The sequence below is a fragment of the Dermacentor andersoni genome, chromosome 5, assembly GCF_023375885.2.
Source record: "Dermacentor andersoni chromosome 5, qqDerAnde1_hic_scaffold, whole genome shotgun sequence".
Taxonomy (NCBI): Eukaryota; Metazoa; Arthropoda; class Arachnida; order Ixodida; family Ixodidae; genus Dermacentor; species Dermacentor andersoni.
In genome coordinates this window covers 139770907-139788804 of record NC_092818.1, presented here as the reverse complement: position 1 = coordinate 139788804, position 17898 = coordinate 139770907, and the positions used below count along the sequence as shown (strand labels likewise).

The 17898-nt window shown below is 43.0% G+C and overlaps 1 long non-coding RNA gene across 8 annotated transcripts in view; it reads left to right on the top strand.

Moving 5' to 3' along the window:
• Window positions 1-17898, top strand: part of LOC126531257 (uncharacterized) — an 85765-nt gene that overhangs the window by 23875 nt on the left and 43992 nt on the right. For 7 of the 8 annotated variants that reach the window (XR_008612637.2, XR_008612635.2, XR_008612638.2 and 4 more), the window contains exons 2-6: window positions 1673-2402; window positions 2475-2553; window positions 6530-6627; window positions 8317-8393; window positions 13694-13990. This is a non-coding gene — a long non-coding RNA (uncharacterized lncRNA). Of the gene's footprint in view, window positions 1-1672; window positions 2403-2474; window positions 2554-6529; window positions 6628-8316; window positions 8394-13693; window positions 17783-17898 lie in introns of all 8 variants that reach the window. The other variant, XR_008612632.2, reaches the window with a different exon arrangement.

Here is a 17898-nt window from a genome sequence, read left to right as displayed (position 1 = left end):
TTGGTTTCAGCGAGAGCAGTGAAAAAGTAAACATGTCCGCAGTAGGGATTAGTAAGAGGCGATTGGAGGATTAGTGAAAGAAAAGTAGGGAAACGGCAAAAAACGGAGACGTACAAAAGCACAGTTCGCAATAGAGGATCAGAAAATTAGGTTGTGGAAATTCATAGTGTTTTTTTATTATTATTGATTAACCTTGGTAGGAAATTAGGCAGTATAATAGCAAGAACTTGGTGGCGCAACCCACCGCCCCATTCCAAAGGGGACGCTCATAACATCCATCCACCCATGCATCCTTAGGGCCGCATCAAGGTCGCGCCGTTGGAAACTGCTGGCGATTCAGCTCGGCTGGGTCGTTCGTACTGCTTCGCGCGCTACTGTTTGTGATCAGACCGGCCAAATGGTGTTTAAAATTGGATATGTCATGTATTTATGCCTTAGGAATAGATTCCTTTCTTCCTCTTCTTTATTTCATTTTATTGATTTTTAATACTGCTCGGTGAGTGAGCGTGCATTGCGGCCGCAGTATCGGCTTTCATTTTACTATGTTATTGTGCGGTTCCCTTTGGAGAACAAATATATTTCTTGTTCTTCAAGCAGTATGTGTCCCCCGGGCGTATTTTTGCGCGTACAGTTTTTCATCAGTAGGTCTTGCGAAGCGCAGCCAGAAAAAAACATATGTAAACATCCTGCTTGCCGCTTCAAACAAATAAAACATATCGGCCCCATCCGGCGCCCTGTACACAGATTTACGGGAAGTACTCTGATAAAAAGAAAAGAAACTTCAGTACAACACACCATTCATGTGTCCGTCTTCCTCGCGTAACAGAACGCGGAGTAATTGGCACGGGCTTTTTTTTTTTTTTCTTTTTTGCGGTCAGCACATCGGGAGCCGAAAAGTGTTTTAGGTAGCGATTATATATGCTAATCTTTGGCCCGTAAGTTGTGTGAAATTTTATGTCCAGTACGTGCTTAACAACAGAACTCGGCGCAATAGCCACGACTCTCCAGCAGCACAATCATTCGGAATAAGAGTCTTTACTTGCATCGACCTTCGAGGCTTGAAAAAGGGCTGTTATTCCTTACATTCGAACGCAAACGGCCATTCAATAATTTTTAATAGTGAATTCTGAAGTCGAATACGATCTGAATAGCAAATACCATTCGATTACACTATATGTTTCTACTTCATTTCGCCTTCTGGCACGTTGAAGGAGATCGCCAGACAAGTCACGGATATTACTTTGATTGAGACTCCCCGATCTTCCCATTTGTCTGAGTATAGGCAATATCTTGTCCCTAACACTGTTGTTCATATTAACGTCGAATAATTGCCTTGATTCCTTTTCTTGGAAAGTCCATTGGTTCACCTGGGGCTGGTACAGCTTCTAAAAGAAACACACTTTATTCCGGACGGAAGTTCTCACTTTTTCAATCAGTGCATTTAGAATATTTTATCATTTTTCTCTTGCGTATATGTCGTGGAGATATATGTCTACCTAGAATTACATTGGTCACTTGCATTTCTTCGTGCCGCGCAGTTAATTAATCTAGTTCATTTCACCATAATATTGTTCTATTTGGTCATTGTCCCTGATAAATATTCCACCAACAAGAAACGCGCGTCAAATTACACGATATCAATAACGTTTTCTTACGTTGCTTCATGTTGCAGATGCTGCCTCTGTGGAAAAATTACGTGTTACATTTAGAAAACAACGTTAAAAACAGCAGTTCACCTGGCTAAAACTACAATTGGTACCGGCCGACAAGAGTCGCGGGCGCACCAATGCAAGTAAAACCATAAAAAAATATTTACTGCTCAGACTCTTTGCAAGAAAAACTGGCCATCCGCCAGAGTCCGCGCAACGAACGCGCGCTCTAAAGTCACTGGAGCGCGCTCGCTAGCAGACGACTCACTAGACAACGACAACAAAATTGAAGACGTCGTGTTGTATGACACATGCCTGAAATACACATACGTGGCAAAAATGTGCTAATCAAAATTTGCAGCGGAAATAAAACACTATTATAAGAGAGTACGCGCGCAACCGGTCTCAGTGCCCGCAGCGATATTACGTTGAATATGCCGCGAAGTGACTCTATATCGAGTTCGCTCGCAGCGCCCTCGCAAAATTTTTCCACACGCGGCGCCTCAGCGAGAAAGCGCCGTTCGGACCACTCGTCCATAGCCTAGTTGCACACGCCCGCGTTCCAGAAAATAGCCTAGTACCTTCCTTCGTCTGGCGGAACGTTGATCTCAGCAGGCGTGCCGGCTCCCGTCGTCTGTGTACCGTTTGTTTCGCCGGCGAATCATAGAGGGCGAACTACGGCGTCTGCTGGTCTGCTGCGCTCTGCACATCGGTCCACATTGCTCTACTCGCTCGAGCGGCTGGACGTTCTAGGTAGGTCTGATGTGTTTACAGGTTTCTCTTTGCAGCTTGGGAACTTATCATGGTTGCGACTCTTTCCTGCAGGTTTTCTCCGAATAGGTTGCAGTTGCTGATTGGCCAGTATGGCTGGACCGACGCCAGTGCAGGTGCATATTGAGTACTGGTAAGTTCTGCCAGTTTCTGCGACGTGCTGAGCCGCACAGTAGATGTGGGAAAAAAGAAAAGAAGCAAAGTGTCTAAAGGTACGTCGGACGTACCCGAATCCAAGAAGTTGATGCACGAGAAAGGCATAATCCGGCATAACGTGACCCATCACGAGCGCCGCAGGCGCCTGAAAGTCTTCATTCTTGACATCGGACGTACCTTTAGACATGGCGAAAAAGAAAATAAGTAAAAGACGCACTAGCCGGTGCATTAATTTGCTTGCTATCCTCCGTTGTAGTTGTTATGAATGTTTGGTTCTCGCATCAGCTTGCGTTTTGTCCCTGTGTGGCCTCGAAAAACAGGTTAGGATTGGCAAGCAATCACGTTTTGAAACTTTGCCTACGCGTTAGTTTTCGAGCTTGGCATGGTTTCAGAAGCGTGGAAGCCGGCACTTGACGTCGTATTTCGTAGACCCACTCTCCCCTTTCATTCCGTACTCTTTCCTCGTCGCGCCATTCTCCGCGATTTACCTAGCACACCAAAGACGCACATTCGTGTACTGAGAAGCCGTAACCATATCGAAACACTATTGCACCAAATTACAGAAGCAACATCGTAGTAAAATATTAGTGTAATGGTTACTTCGAGCGGGAAAGAGCGAAATCAGTGTAAAGCAGTGAGGCAAAAATTGTGCCTAAAATGACCGTAGAGCAAAACATTGAACGTAACTTTTGCCAATGTATTGTGGCCAAGCTGCTCAGGAATGTTTTGTTTACTTATTTTCTATCCGTTAGTTGTATCTAAAAGGCAACTGGGCCAGTTCTGCACACTGATTTCATATCAACAGACACACTGGCTGGAACGTTAAGAAGCAAGGTTTTTTTTTTTCTGTGTGTGTGTGTGTTCTTCCTTTGTTAGCATGCCCTGACCGATTACTTTAACCCAACAAAGCCTATGTATCATTTTTTATATGATGAATTTGATGCTGAAATCTCTATTGAAGCACTGGAAATCGAATATAGAGCCCATACTAGCGTTTTTAATATGTTGAACGCAGTTTTCAGTTGTGGATAGTCCACCGAATGAACTACGAATTAATTACCATACTAATCAATTTTTAGCCAATTATCATTTCACTGTTTTCTTCATATCAATCTACTTGCGATGGCCAAAGATAAATGTGAACAAGTAATTTAGTGTTCTTTGATGGGAAATCATCTTCAAGCTTTGTGGGGTTAAATAAAAATAAAAGGAACTGTTGGAAGCTGCTCGAACTTCCTCTATAGGTTATGACCCACACATGACATATCATCACGAATGTCATCCAGTTCCACAGCTTTGCTAGAGATGTGCGTAATTACATTAAATGATCAAAGTACTGAGACAATATTTTCGACTTGTACATTTAATTTTTAATGATTTAAAGTCCGAACTCTCTGAACCGTAGAAAGAATACAGGCATACGTGGGAGCACACTAAACAATTTAATCCATGATATCTTTCTTACAAGCCAGTTTTGGTATCGGCACCCAAGATTTGTGATACATTGGTGCACACCATTCCTTCAATCCCTGTGGCTGCCACGCACAGGCATAGCCAGAACAAATATACAAAGCGCCTCTGTTAAGTTTTTGACTGGCTTTGTCATAACTAGCGTTATTGCTACCTAATGTCAGAAAATATTGCCCTGTGTCAAGACGTCATGATATTTTTTTCAATAATGCCAGGTCTGGTGTTTGAGGCCAACTTTAATATCAAATGATAGTATCTTTCCAGTGTTTCCCAACTTTCATAGTTGCTAAGTGTCATCCTTTTACGTGTGAGAAACTGTGTAGTAATATTTCGACAACTTTGAAATGTGTGTCAGTACTCGTTTGGGTTGCAGCTCTTTGCCCTACTAGGGGTCCTCGAACAGGTTGCGCCACATCAGTACACTCTATTTTCCCAACACCTGTCCCTTAGGAAGAATTTCTTGAGCGTGACTCGTAATTCTTTGTAAATATGCCCAGACATTATGGATTGTTGGCTTTTCATGACACAACCTTCGGTGCCAGTATTGAGCCAACCAGGTTGCAAAGTTCAGTGGCTTGGCACATTTTAAATGTTGTTGTATAAGTTAAATAAAACCATTATAGGCAAACTTCAACTCTGGTGTGCTTGATAACCATGCCTTTTTTTTTTTTTCATTTTCGGTTCGTAAATGTGCTCATTCACCCCCTAGTCTTTCTTTACAGACTTCGTGCAACTTAAGTACTTCTGAGCCTATTGTCTCATTTCACCATAATACATTTTTGACCTACATTTGACATAAAGCCGCATTAAATTGCATTGGGTTATTATTTGCCTTGGGTTTTGCATTGTTTGAAACAATGAACGCATTCATTCCAGTTGGTTGTGTCAAGTTCTTAAAGCCACGTTTATTGATTGCTCTTGAACAACTGTTTTATTAACGCGATAGTGTTGAGAGCCCCATGTTGCAGAAAATCCGGCATTGGCATCCGGCGTCGGGTGTTGTTTCAGCAAAAAGAATTTTGAAACAAATTTCAAACCATGCATACCAAACCACTCTTCTACCACCAAAGTTGCTCATGCCTGGTCTTTTATTCTTTACAAAGTTATTCCTTGGAATTTTGAGAATGGCAGCCCATAAACAAATGTAATCGAAAAAAAAAACGCCGACAGCGCATGTATTTTATGTTATCGCTTCTCAGACTGAAATATTAGAAGTGCTAAACACTAACAGGAAATCGACCCACGCAAGGGGCCACGTTTCTACCAGAAAGTTTGCCTTCGTGCATAGCGTTTGCGGCCAGCGTTTCTCGATAAATGTTACGGTTACAGAAGCTGCAGTTGCCAGGAAGCGTGAAAGGCAATCGGGGGTCTTTGAATATTATCACGTTCCACTCTTAAAGGCGAAGCTTAAGCATCCTCCAATTTTTTCTGTGGCAGTCTGTTCTCATGCTTATATATGAAGAGAAAGCACGCTTATATATTTGCAGCATGCTTAACACTTGATAATATATGTTGCATTTTAATTTTACAATGACCTCGCACTGAAATCATAGTGAATACAAGATCAATAACATCAGTTTTGTATTGCTTATCACAGCATAATTTTTCACTTCTTTTACTGTACCATATTGTATTTGGGTGCTATAGAATGTGTCGCTGTATTTTCATGATTGATCTGTGCTTTATTGCTTCGCTAAATTTGATTAGTCAACAAATTGAATTTTCCTGTGGTAGCACAAATCTAAACCTTTAAAGAGGGTTCATAACATGAAAAGCTTATCACTAAGTGTTGTATTGCAACAGGCCTTGTGGAGTCATTTTGAGCTTGCATTTGCTGAAATAAAAAATATTCAATTTGCTGCTGTATGAAAAAATCATTTCTGCAAAAGAAAAAGGACAGTCATAGGTGATACATTTATTTATTTATTTATTTATGTTTTTAAAGGTCCTGTTTCACAACTAACCAGTCTTGTCCACTCGATTCCCATTTTTCCCTATTCCATTCTTTCTACTGAATTTCTGCTGAATCCATGAAGGATGCACAGTGTTGCCCACACTTATGAAAAAAAAAACATGTCATATTAAATATTTAGTTTGGTATGAAGGTTTATAGGATGTTTTATTGCTATATGTCTATGTTATGTGTCCTATTGGTTAGTTCAAGCCACTCTGTCATGTTGAACAAATGTGGAAGTTATTTTTAAATTGAATATTGATGACGATTTCTGCCTTGTGAGTGAGGGACCCAGTAATTTCTTACGTGCAGGATGGAGTGCAATTTTGGTAGTTCGAAATTCAAGCGCCATTGCCTTAAATGCATCAGACCTTCCAATGAAGCTATCAACATGTGCAAATGTTTGCCAAGTGAACTACGAGTATTATCCTTATGCTCCCAATTGAGCACACCTGCTCACATAACTTGCAGCATAGTTCTTTTTAGTGCTTTCTGTTCTATTTGTAGCGCCATGTCTTTTTTCTTTCAGTGGTGGATGAGGGTACGCCCCTCGCTTTCAGGAGCTAAGGAACCAAATCCTTGTCAGAGTACCAACTGCCAACGTGACTGGCACAGTAGGACGCCAAAGTAAGTGCATTCTGTGGGCCATTATGGCTGCGAGGTGGGCTTGCTTCACACTGGCGCCCGTATGTAGGAATTTGCACAAGTTTCCTACAAAAATTACTACATAAAACTTAGTGCTGCGATTGGTTGCCTACTGTGGGAATGGGAGTAATATGTGGATTTGCTCTTGTGTCATTATTTATTGCACCTCATCCTTCCAAATTTCCAGAAAACTAGTATCTTTCTTAACACATGAAGGCGAGTCTCTGTGTGCATGCATATTGGTTGCAAAAAGTTGTAGTTGGATAGGACATCAGAGAAATGACCATCACAAATGGACACCTGTCACCTGTCATGTTGCATGGTTGAACATATTTTGCAGTTTCGGGAACCAAATAGCATGCCTTTCTGTACTTGAAGTAACAGTGTCACTTCCAGTTATAGCGCAAAAAAAAAAGTACACATACACACGAAGAAGACACGATAGATGAGGATGCGCGCTCGTCCATTGCGTCTTCTTCGTGTGGATGTATACTTTCTTTGCGCTGTATCTGGAAGTAACTGTGTTAGACCAACTAGCCCAATAGATGGATGTTCTGAAGAAACAGTGTGGATGCTTGATTATGACCGTCAGCTATGCTTACTTTACCTATTGGCTACTACAGTTATGGAGCCAGCGCAGTGGTGTAGTGGTTAAGTGTTGCACTGCTAAGACCGAGGGCATGGGACTGAATCTTGGCCCCAGCGGCCGCATTTCTATGAAGGTGAAATGCAAGAATGCCTGTGTACCATGCATTCGGTGCACATTAGAGAACCCCAGGTGGACAAAATGAATCTGTAGTCCCCCACTACGGCATGCCTCATAATCGTATTGTGGTTTTGGCATGTAAAACCTCAGAATTTAATTTTTACTAAATATTGCACACATTGTGTGGCCTACCTTCTAGTTGTTTGGGCACATAATATCTCAGAATTAATGTTTTACTTACGTACTCCCTGTGGCCTACCCTCTGTATTACTTTTGCCCCATTCGTGCATTATGCAAAGTTGTGCTGTCGTGTTCATCATTTAATGCACTCGGCGATAAATGCTGAAAAAGTGCAAAAATAATAAGTTGTGTTAGTAATATAAAGCAACATTTTTCATATTAACACCCTAACTGCCGGTCTTGGAATTATCAGTGTGTGTGTGTGTGTGTGTGTGTGTGTGTGTGTGTGTGTGTGTGTGTGTGTGTGTGTGTGTGTGTGTGTGTGTGTGTGTGTGTGTGTGTGTGTGTGTGTGTGTGTGTGTGTGTTTGGGAGGGGGGGGGGGGCATAGAAATGTATGGGCACTCGCCAGGACCTTCGATCAGGATCAAATTAAAAAGAAAAAGAATTAGCTGGACTCTAAATAACGTAAGTCTACAGTACTTGGATGTTTCCTGCTGCCAGTGTAAGCTGGAAACTTTCCCCCGTGTTCTGCTTCTTGTGGATGCCCAAATTTCTTGGGCGGGAGAGAAATTGTGTTGAAAGAAATGGTTGCTCTCTCTCTCTCTTTCTCCATGGAAAACCTTCAAAAGTGTGGGAATATTGAACGAGGAACTTGCTAAACACCTTGACTGTCCATTTGAATTGACACTTCTGCTGAAACTTCTATTACTTTCTGCTGATATTACATGTCAGCTATCCAACTTGTCTTCATCACACTAAGCTAATTTTTTAACCTCTGTTGCAGCGTCCTTTGAAGTGACAATAAATAATGTCCTGGTATACTCTAAACTCGCAAAGGGTAACTTTCCTGACTTTGAAGAGGTAAGTTAACACCAGTTGTACGTTCATTTTATCAACTGTAATATATTTAAAAAGAATACTCTTTCAACACTTGCCCAGCCACCATTTCCTGCATAAATGTTCTTGTTGATACCTAAACTTAATTTGATTGCTGTTATTCTCTACTGCTCATCTAATGGTCTTCATTAATTTTATGCTTCAATAATGCATGCTCACTAGACACAGTTTTGGGGCCTAACGTTCCTTACAGATACTCCTTGTGAAGGAAGCACCATGTAACGTTTTTATAAGTTTGCTGCCAGTCTTTGCATTAAGCCTAGTTATTTAACAACCTTTTTTAATCAGTGCAGTCTCATTTTCAATTTTTGCTATATCAAAAAATTATCAGAAAATTTGTTGCACGATATGGTCCCCCTAACTTGAATTTGCTTTTACAGTGAAACTGTTAGCCTCTTGTTGGTCGGCATTTTTCATGTCCAAGTCCATCAGCGAAAAATCTGGGCCAATCCCAGTGGCAATGCAGGGCCAGGAGCGGTGGGTAGTACGCGCATAAGGCCAGAGGCCTAAACAGTCAGCAAAGTGAAGCAAACAGTGCATGCATCCTTTGGAATCGCATGCAACATACAGAACAGCACGGATTTCAATAAAGAACAAACATAAAACAGTCATCCGAACCACATAATTGGTGATAAGGCGCTCTTGACAACATGTTAAGAACAAGCACATAACAATCATTCGAGCCACATAATTGATGATAAGGTACTCCTGATAACACATTGAGAGCAAGCACAAAACAATTATCTGAACTACATAATTGATAAGGTGCTCCTGATAGCAATGCGAAGCATGTAGTGCTCCCCACATACATTTCTACGTAAAGATAATTGTTTCGCAAGCAGCCCCTCCGACGGCAGTTTGCAACAGGGGGAGTGATGTCCCTAGCCTTTCGTATTTTAGATAACCAGCCTAGCAACTGGTTTCAGTGTTGATGCAGCACCATTATGGGTGGCAGTATGCTGTCAAAATTACCATAATTACTGTTACTCTAAAGCAATAAAGCATTGCTTATCCCCAGCAGCAGTTGCAGTGGTGGTTTTCGACAGTTTCGCTGCACATCTACTTTCGCAGGGTTGGGATGACGAGTCAATTTTTATTTCTTTCAAGGGGCAGGGGGGGAGGAGAAGGAGGAGGGGGTGTACAGGGTCATCCTCTCTTTGGAGAAACACCATGCAGTTGCATTCGGCAGAGCACCTAGTGCGGCTGCCAGAAAAACTACTTGGGCAAGCGCACTGAGGGCCTGAGGTGGGACCTACAGTTTGTCATCTGCTACTGTTACATTGTACACGGAACCTCACCTGATGCTGTTGCCGTAAATTTGCTTGCATTACAGTTAAGCATGCCCGAAGAAGGCAAGTCTTTCACATTACAGCACGTAAAGTGCAGGTTATCACCCATCTTAGAATAACTGGGATAAGTAGCTAGAAGAATAAGGAACTGCTCTGAGAGTAACTGCATTTTTACATGTGGTGCATTCATGAGTGACTCTGACCTCTCTGATTCTGACCATGAGTGACCTTAGACTTCTATCAACCAAAGGACCAGGCAGGGTTCCGTTAAGGCTACTCAACAATAGACAATATTCACACTATCAATCAGGTGATAGAGAAATGTGCGGAATATAACCAACCCTTATATATAGCTTTCATTGATTACGAGAAAGTGTTTGATTCTGTCGAAACCTCAGCAGTCATAAAGGCAGTACGGAATTGGGGTGTAGACGAGCCGTATGTAAAAATACTGAAACACATCTATAGCGGCTCCACAGCCACCATAGTCCTCCATAAAGAAAGCAACAAAATCCCAATAAAGAAAGGCGTCAGGCAGGGAGATATGATCTCTCCAATGCTATTCACAGCGTGTTTACAGGAGGTATTCAGAGACCTGGATTGGAAAGAATTGGGGATAAAAGTTAATGGAGAATACCTTAGTAACTTGCGATTCGCTGATGATATTGCCTTGCTTAGTAACTCAGGGGACCAATTGCAATGCATGCTCACTGACCTGGAGAGGCAAAGCAGAAGGGTGGGTCTAAAAATTAACCTGCAGAAAACTAAAGTAATGTTTAACAGTCTCGGAAGAGAGCAGCAGTTTATGATAGGTAGCGAGGCACTGGAAGTGGTAAGGGAATGCATCTGCTTAGGGCAGGTAGTGACCGCGGGTCCGGATCATGAGACTGAAATAATCAGAAGAATAGGAATGGGCTGGGGTGCGTTTGGCAGGCATTCTCGGATCATGAACAGCAGGTTGGCGTTATCCCTCAAGAGAAAAGTGTATAACAGCTGTGTCTTACCAGTACTCACCTACGGGGCAGGAATCTGGAGGCTTACTAAGAGGGTTCTACTTAAATTGAGGACGACGCAACAAGCTATAGAAAGAAGAATGATGGGTGTAACGTTAAGGGATAAGAAAAGAGCAGACTGGGTGAGGGAACAAACGCGAGTTAATGACATCTTAGTTGAAATCAAGGAAAAGAAATGGGCATGGGCAGGACATGTAATGAGGAGGGAAGATAACCTATGGTCATTAAGGGTTACGGACTGGATTCCAAGGAAAGGGAAGCGTAGCAGGGGGCAGCAGAAAGTTAGGTGGGGCGGATGAGATTAAGAAGTTTGCAGGGACAACATGGCCACAATTAGTACACGACCGGGGTAGTTGGAGAAGTATGGGAGAGGCCTTTGCCCTGCAGTGGGCATAACCTGGCTGATGATGATGATGATGCCTGTTCAGTGGCAACCACATAGCCATGTGTTAGCTAGCATTTATTTGGCCCTAGAAGCCAAGCTAAATCAATCCATTCCAGCGTCATTAGAGTGTGGGTGTGTTTGGTGGCACATTGTAACTTGACTGCAGGAAATTGAAACTTCTTTGTGCTATACAATGCATTACGAAGGTTTTATGTAAGTCTTGCACATTTGCATAATATGTCGACCAGCTAAAGATGATTTGAATTGCACCTATTTTTATGGGGCGCTCGGGAAAGAAAGCCACGCTCTCAACTGAATCAATAAGTCATACGGTCTGTTGTTATACATTTTAGGGCTCACTTGTATGTCCTCCTGGTAAATCTGCATCAATTAATGGCGAACACCATGCGTGTAACCTTAAAATATACTTCGTGCGTGCACCATGTCCAGTTACAGGGGTGGTAGTGGAGCACGTTGACAAAAGAGCTGCTTGCTTTCGTGAAACTTTTTAACCAACACTATCCAATGGCGACCGCAATCATCACTCAAATGTGCACTCCGGGTACTCTATATTCTGCTCAACCACACCATACAAGATCAGACTTGTGGCTGTAAAATACAAACCGAGGATGCGAAGTTTCGGTTTTAGTCTGCTTTAGCGGCCGATTGGCGATCATAAAGTATCAGAGAATACGCGGACAGAAATTGCATTCACCATAATGATGATCACGACACGACTTGCGCTGATTGAGTCACAAAGTTTTAAGAAACCATTGTTTGCATTCAAAATATAGGCTGCCGCTTTACATTGACTTCACGGGGCAGGCCTAATAATTGATTGCAAAACATTGGTTAGCGATGCTGATTGGAAAGCCACTGATCACCTATTTTTCCTTTATTCTTTTCATAAATGTCAGTTGTGATTTTTTTCTTCTCGCCAATTTATGTGAAATACTGGCAAACATGTTATGACCAACTGACATGCTGTGACCATTTATTCTGTGGTACTCTGCTATGCCATCTGAATGTTGTCAAGAATATAAAAATTAACTAAGGGCATTATACGAATGGCGTTTACTGTATGTTTATGGGTGTAGTTCATGGTCGTCACAGTCAGTATTTCTTAATTGCGCACGAACACATATAAACTTACCCGTCGACAAGATGTCAATCAAAAAGTTGTGGATGACGTTGAAACATGAGCGATAACTGGATATAAAGCGACCTAGGATTTGCATTATCCACCGTGCTTATCCAGTAAGTGAGGTAATTAATGTTAGCTAATTAAACTTAAATATTAGTTGCTTGAGCGGAACGAAAAAAAATGTATTGACTAGTATTAACGCAAGCATATCAACATCAAGTGGGTGCTGTTTGCGTAAATCCATTGGTACTTCTTTTTTCTTGGTCACATGTAGCTGGCATGTCCGGTATGTAACTTGGTAGTTGTTTTTGAGGAACGCATATGGGTTTCTTTTGTCAGGTGTATGACATATATTTTCTTTATTGAATTTTCTTCCATGTTGCGGGCTTCTGCAGAACTGATTTGCCATAACCTGATTTGTCTGTATTTCACTCATTTTGATCCTTGCCTAACATGCTCCAAGATATGCTCCTGCTCCAAGACGAACAATTCCTGCTCCAAACCTGCTCCAATGTGCTAAATATGCTGCTCCCAGAGCTGCTCCAAATCTCCCTTGACCGCTTCTATCACTGGGAGTTGTATGAGGGGAGAGGGCATTGATGTAACGTCACCCTTGCTGTCGGAGCCCTGTGTTAACCACACGTTTCTTGTCAACGCAAGTTCTTGCCTGCGTTGTTACTTTGGCCCGGTAATCACTATTAAAAAAAATAGTGTATATAAAAAACTATGTATTCTAAAGGGAAAAGGTTGTCCGTAGTGAGTATTGAACCTATGACCCCACGCTCAGAAGCAGAGTGTCTTACTCACTGGGCTAAACCAGCGCCTCCTAGACAGCAGGCCTGTGCACTCTGCCTTGTGACATCATGCTACTTGGACCAAAATTCCCATTGCCAAGCCTGGCGTGGTGAAAGTGGTGACGTCAAGATCACCGCGGCTTACTCAAGAGCATCTCCATTAGATTCTGTGGCAGTCAGACAAGGTAGCAAGACATCGCAGATCATAGTGCACCGGACTTTGATCTAGGAGGCATTGGCCAAGCGTCTCAACGCACTCGCTTACCTGGAGTAGTTTATAACTCAAAGGACTGCTCAGTAGCGTTCAATTAGACATTAATGCTTTCGCATTCACCGAAGTGCTTAGGGGTCTTTGCACTTTCAAGTCATGGGGACTTAATACACTAATTATGGGCCAACAGCTATTTATACAAAAAAAGCAAATGTTTTGTCAAAACTTCTTCAATATCATATGGGATGCATGACAGGTTATGAGAATCGTTGTACTCTTGTTGTTGGTGCACAGAAATTTTTTCTCTCCATATCCCTCAATCCTATCTCTTTGCAGCTAACATCCCTGTCTAATTTTTCTCTACCTATATTGGTTTTTCAGTGTTAGTTTGCCACGTCGATAATTCTAAACATACTTTACTTTTTCAGGTTGTCCAGCGAGTACTCGATGCCAGCCTTGGCAAGGGGGTGAAGCCTTGCGTGAAGCTTGGTGCGAGCGGCAACTGCTCTTTGTTATAGCATGGCACCTCATTGGGTGCTCTATGCGCATTTGCTCTGCCAGTTGACCATGCAGTTGGCCTTCCTGAACAATAGCTGAAGGCTTTGGAAAGCGCATTTATGATGGCTTGACCCCAAATCTTGAAAGAGTCTTGCCTGAAGAGCCAGCGTGTTCCTGCCCGGCGCTACTTGCTGTGTGAAAGCCACTCATGTATGGACCTTGTGGAAGTAAATGCATTTGTTTCATTATTAGTCTTTTTTTCTAGAAGTTCCTGATGCTGTGAAATAGCAAGAGCCGAAATAACTTAAACTTGCTTGACGCGACATAGCGAGGACTATTATATAATAATCTGCTCTAGATTGAAACTTGTTTGTGGAACCATGTGGCGTATGTCTCTCTGACATGTTGTTGAAGGCTGTCACCTGCTGTTTTGAGTATCTGATGAAATGCCGACCTTGCATGTGATAAGACATGCAACTGTTTCTTTAGTTGCTGTGTTTGGGAAGTCGAACTTTGCACAAAAATTCTGTGGATGCATTGCTTCTGCGACGAGAAGCACAGCATTTGCGTCTTCAACATGAGGTGCAGCATCTCAACAGCAGTTTTGCAACATACTAGCTGTCGCAGCAGAAGACTGCAAGAACACTCGCCATGGCGATGGCACCAACATGCGGTACCACCCCGTGTTGGTACCATCCTACCACGCTGTTTCTTAGATTGCACAGTCTTCGAGATTAGTTCACGAGACTGGCTACAGTCAATAAATTGCGATTAGTTCCTAAAGAATGCTAAAAGCACTTGAAGTGCTTTTACGCATTAGCATAAGTGAGTAGATGGAGCATTTGTTAATGCTATTCTTTATCTGATAAGTACAGACAGCTCGGGAAAGTCCATCATGTCAGTTTTTGCCATATGAGAAAAAAATGGAAGAGCGGGTGCGACGTTGGTGCACATCACTCCACACATTATCTCAGCAGCTCACCAACGGCCTAGAGGTAGACAAGGCCCATGCGATCTATCCTCAAGTGGTCACTGCTTCACCATGCAGCAAAATGTTGAATTGCATGTGTGTTTGCTTTCCGTACATCGTTTTTGCATTTAATAACCGTGTGTTTCTTCATTTTCAACTTTTGTATTGAGACGATGTGTTATACTAGGTGTTTCTACGAAGATTTTTGTAATATTTAAAATTCGATATTTTGAAATAAAAGGATGGTACCTTCGGAGACATGCCATGAGCGTTGGCGACCATGGCATGACGGGTGATATGGAGTTATTCGTTGCCAACTTCTAATGTCAGCAGGCTTCATTATTAGCAAATTGAAACAAGCCCTCCACATAAGCCATGTCAACCTCTGGATCTGGGAAATTTTAATTGGGAACTGGCAATGAATGCAAAATGTCACTTTCAGAAGAATTGACTGCGCGACAGGCTGCAGCCTGTCATGTCTCCTCAAGCTTTTCTCGCATGGAAAAATGCGAATAGATGGAGCAAAGGCTTGGTCACTCTTTAATCTTCTTCAAAATATTGAGGGGGAAAGAAAAGCACTGGGGTGACTGAGATCTTTAGCTGCTCAGATGTAAGGCGGCTCACAACATTGCATGCTGTGATGAAAGTAAGGTTCGGCCTTTAAATAAAATCTTTTGTAAACAAAACACTTTATTTGAGTAAGGAAAAGTACAAAAGATATCTTACTCCAATTTGCATGTCATGTATCCGCCTAGCTTATTCTGTCATTTCGATGACTACCATAGAAACGAGATGCATTTATGTGTTATTCAGGCGGATCTTAGTTTCACATTTTCTGGAAGTTACACAGGAGTGTAAGAAGTGTTTCAAGAAGTTACACAGGAGTGTAAGTCACTCATTCTTGGTCTATCTCAAGAATGGGTATGTGCCATACTTTAATATTTATCCAGTGCTAGTAGAATTGAAGCCATGTCACAGAGGTCCCACAGGTACAGCAGCTCGATGCTTTAGCGTGCTGCGCAGTAAATGCATTGTGGATAGTACAGGAGCAATTCTCAGCATTTGCATGCACCGGCGTGTTTTGCATCACGGAGGGCACGCGCAGACATTGCGGCTGCGGCGCTAGGTGGCGCAGCGTGTCCGGAGAGCATTGCGAGAGTGGAGCCCGGCTGCAGGCACACGCCTCATATAGGACGCGGTTCGGTGGTGTCAATACGATGTTTATGCAATGCTGATCGCATGAACATCGACATTCATTGTGAGGTAGGTTCTGTCGAAATTTTAGAGCGCAGCTCTTAAGCGCCCGTTCCTGCGTGCCTCGGCGGCGTAGCCGAACGAACGAGCACAACAAATGAAAGAACGGGCGCAGGAGGGGATGAAATACGGCGAGAGCGCAAGGAGGAAAGCGGAGGCTGTGGCGGAAGCACGAGGAGGAAAGCGTTTGCGTATTCGCGGCAGCGGCGTCACCGGCCGTGCGGGGAAAAAAAAACTAAGCTCGCCTTCGCGCATAGCGTTCGCCGCAAGCGTTTTCCTGTAAAGATTACAGTTGCATAAGCTGCAGTTTCCGGAAAGCGGCAACTGTGTGGCCGGTCTAGCGCTGCGCGCGTCGTGGTTCTGCCAGTCGGTGCGGTGATCGGTGCGATGTCTCAATATATTGCGAAATGAAAATGCGTATACAGCTGCGCTCAAATTTCGCATTAGGGAGTATCGTAATCGTCGTTTTTTTTTTTTTTTTCGTGCGTCAATTTCGAACTTCTCATGTTAATTCTGCTGTTCGCTTGTGTGTCGCTACGTGCAGTATTTAACCTAAATTCCTGATTACCTTGGGGCCACCCGTCTCGCGAATCGACGTCCAACCGGTGCAGGCATGGAGGAAGGAAAAAATATAGGAGGGAGCATTACGTCACGCAACCAGCCTAGGCAAGCGAACGTTCCGTGAAGCCCACAAATTTGCTCAGTGGTGACCCAACACGTGGCTTCTTGCGTCGAGATCACGGAGCAAGAATCGAGATTTGCTGAGAAGTTTGGTACCCGTAGCTATGCCAGCCATGCCAGCAGCTTTTCTTCGGTGCGCGCTTGTTCAGCAGGCTCAGTGGAGCCCTGGACTAGGGGGCCAACCCTGCTAAGAAGCAAGCGTCTGCAGCGATGAAGACGATCGACCGAACGCTAAACCTTAATGGACCAAATAGTTCTCTTTCTCTCAGCTGCCCTGCCGTGGCTTTGCCTACAGAGCGGGAAGACTAAAAACAACCGCGCACTTTGGCGTACGATCACGTGTTTGGCCGACGGGTGTGGCTTTTCCTTGCTCCATGGGTGCAGGGCCTCGGTCCAGCTAGCTACATGCTCGCTAAAATCGGCTAAAATGTATGGACTGTCTCCCGTCACGCGGAAACTTAGGGTGCCTGAATGGTCTCTCTTTCCATTCCTCCCTCAATAACCAATGCGGCGGCATTAATTTAGACGCAAGGGCGAGCAGAGGTCGACCACTCGATCTGTTGCACTATATATCATTGGCATGCCTCCATGTCTCTTGTTCTCTGGTGAAATGGCGCAACGTGCTCTGGAACATCGGTCATGAATCAGGCGGTAAAAAAACTGTCATAAGTTTCTTTAATAAACAAATTAAGGTGAAATTAAATAAGTATCTTGCAAATGAGATTTAAAGTGTCTACTGGTGCAGATATATCAGTTATATAAGTATTACATAAAACAATTATGTGAGCATAATAACTATTAAGAACAATTTTAGCATGCAATTATTTTTGTCTCGCGCAGCAATATGCAGAGGGCTTCACAAACGTTCCAGTGGCTGTAACCCAGTACGGTAGCTTAGCTCAAAGGAAAGAATTACAGGAAGAGTCGAATTCGAGCCATACTTTTGGAAAGGTTCTAAAGATTTTTTCCGTTGAATAATGAGACGACAGCAGGCCAAAAAGTGTTGCAGAGATTCATTCTCATTGCATAAAGGACACAATGGTGATACAGCCAGACCAGACCTGTGGAGGTAAAAGTTCAGTGCGAAAACTCGATCGGCACCGGTCGTAATCCCGTACGTAATCGTTACTTCAATTTTTTTAATGTTTGTTTTTCCTGCTATGATACATAGGTGTTCTGCTGTGATGATACTTCCTCTGTCTGCTCTCGCGTTGGTCTTCGTTCCATCGC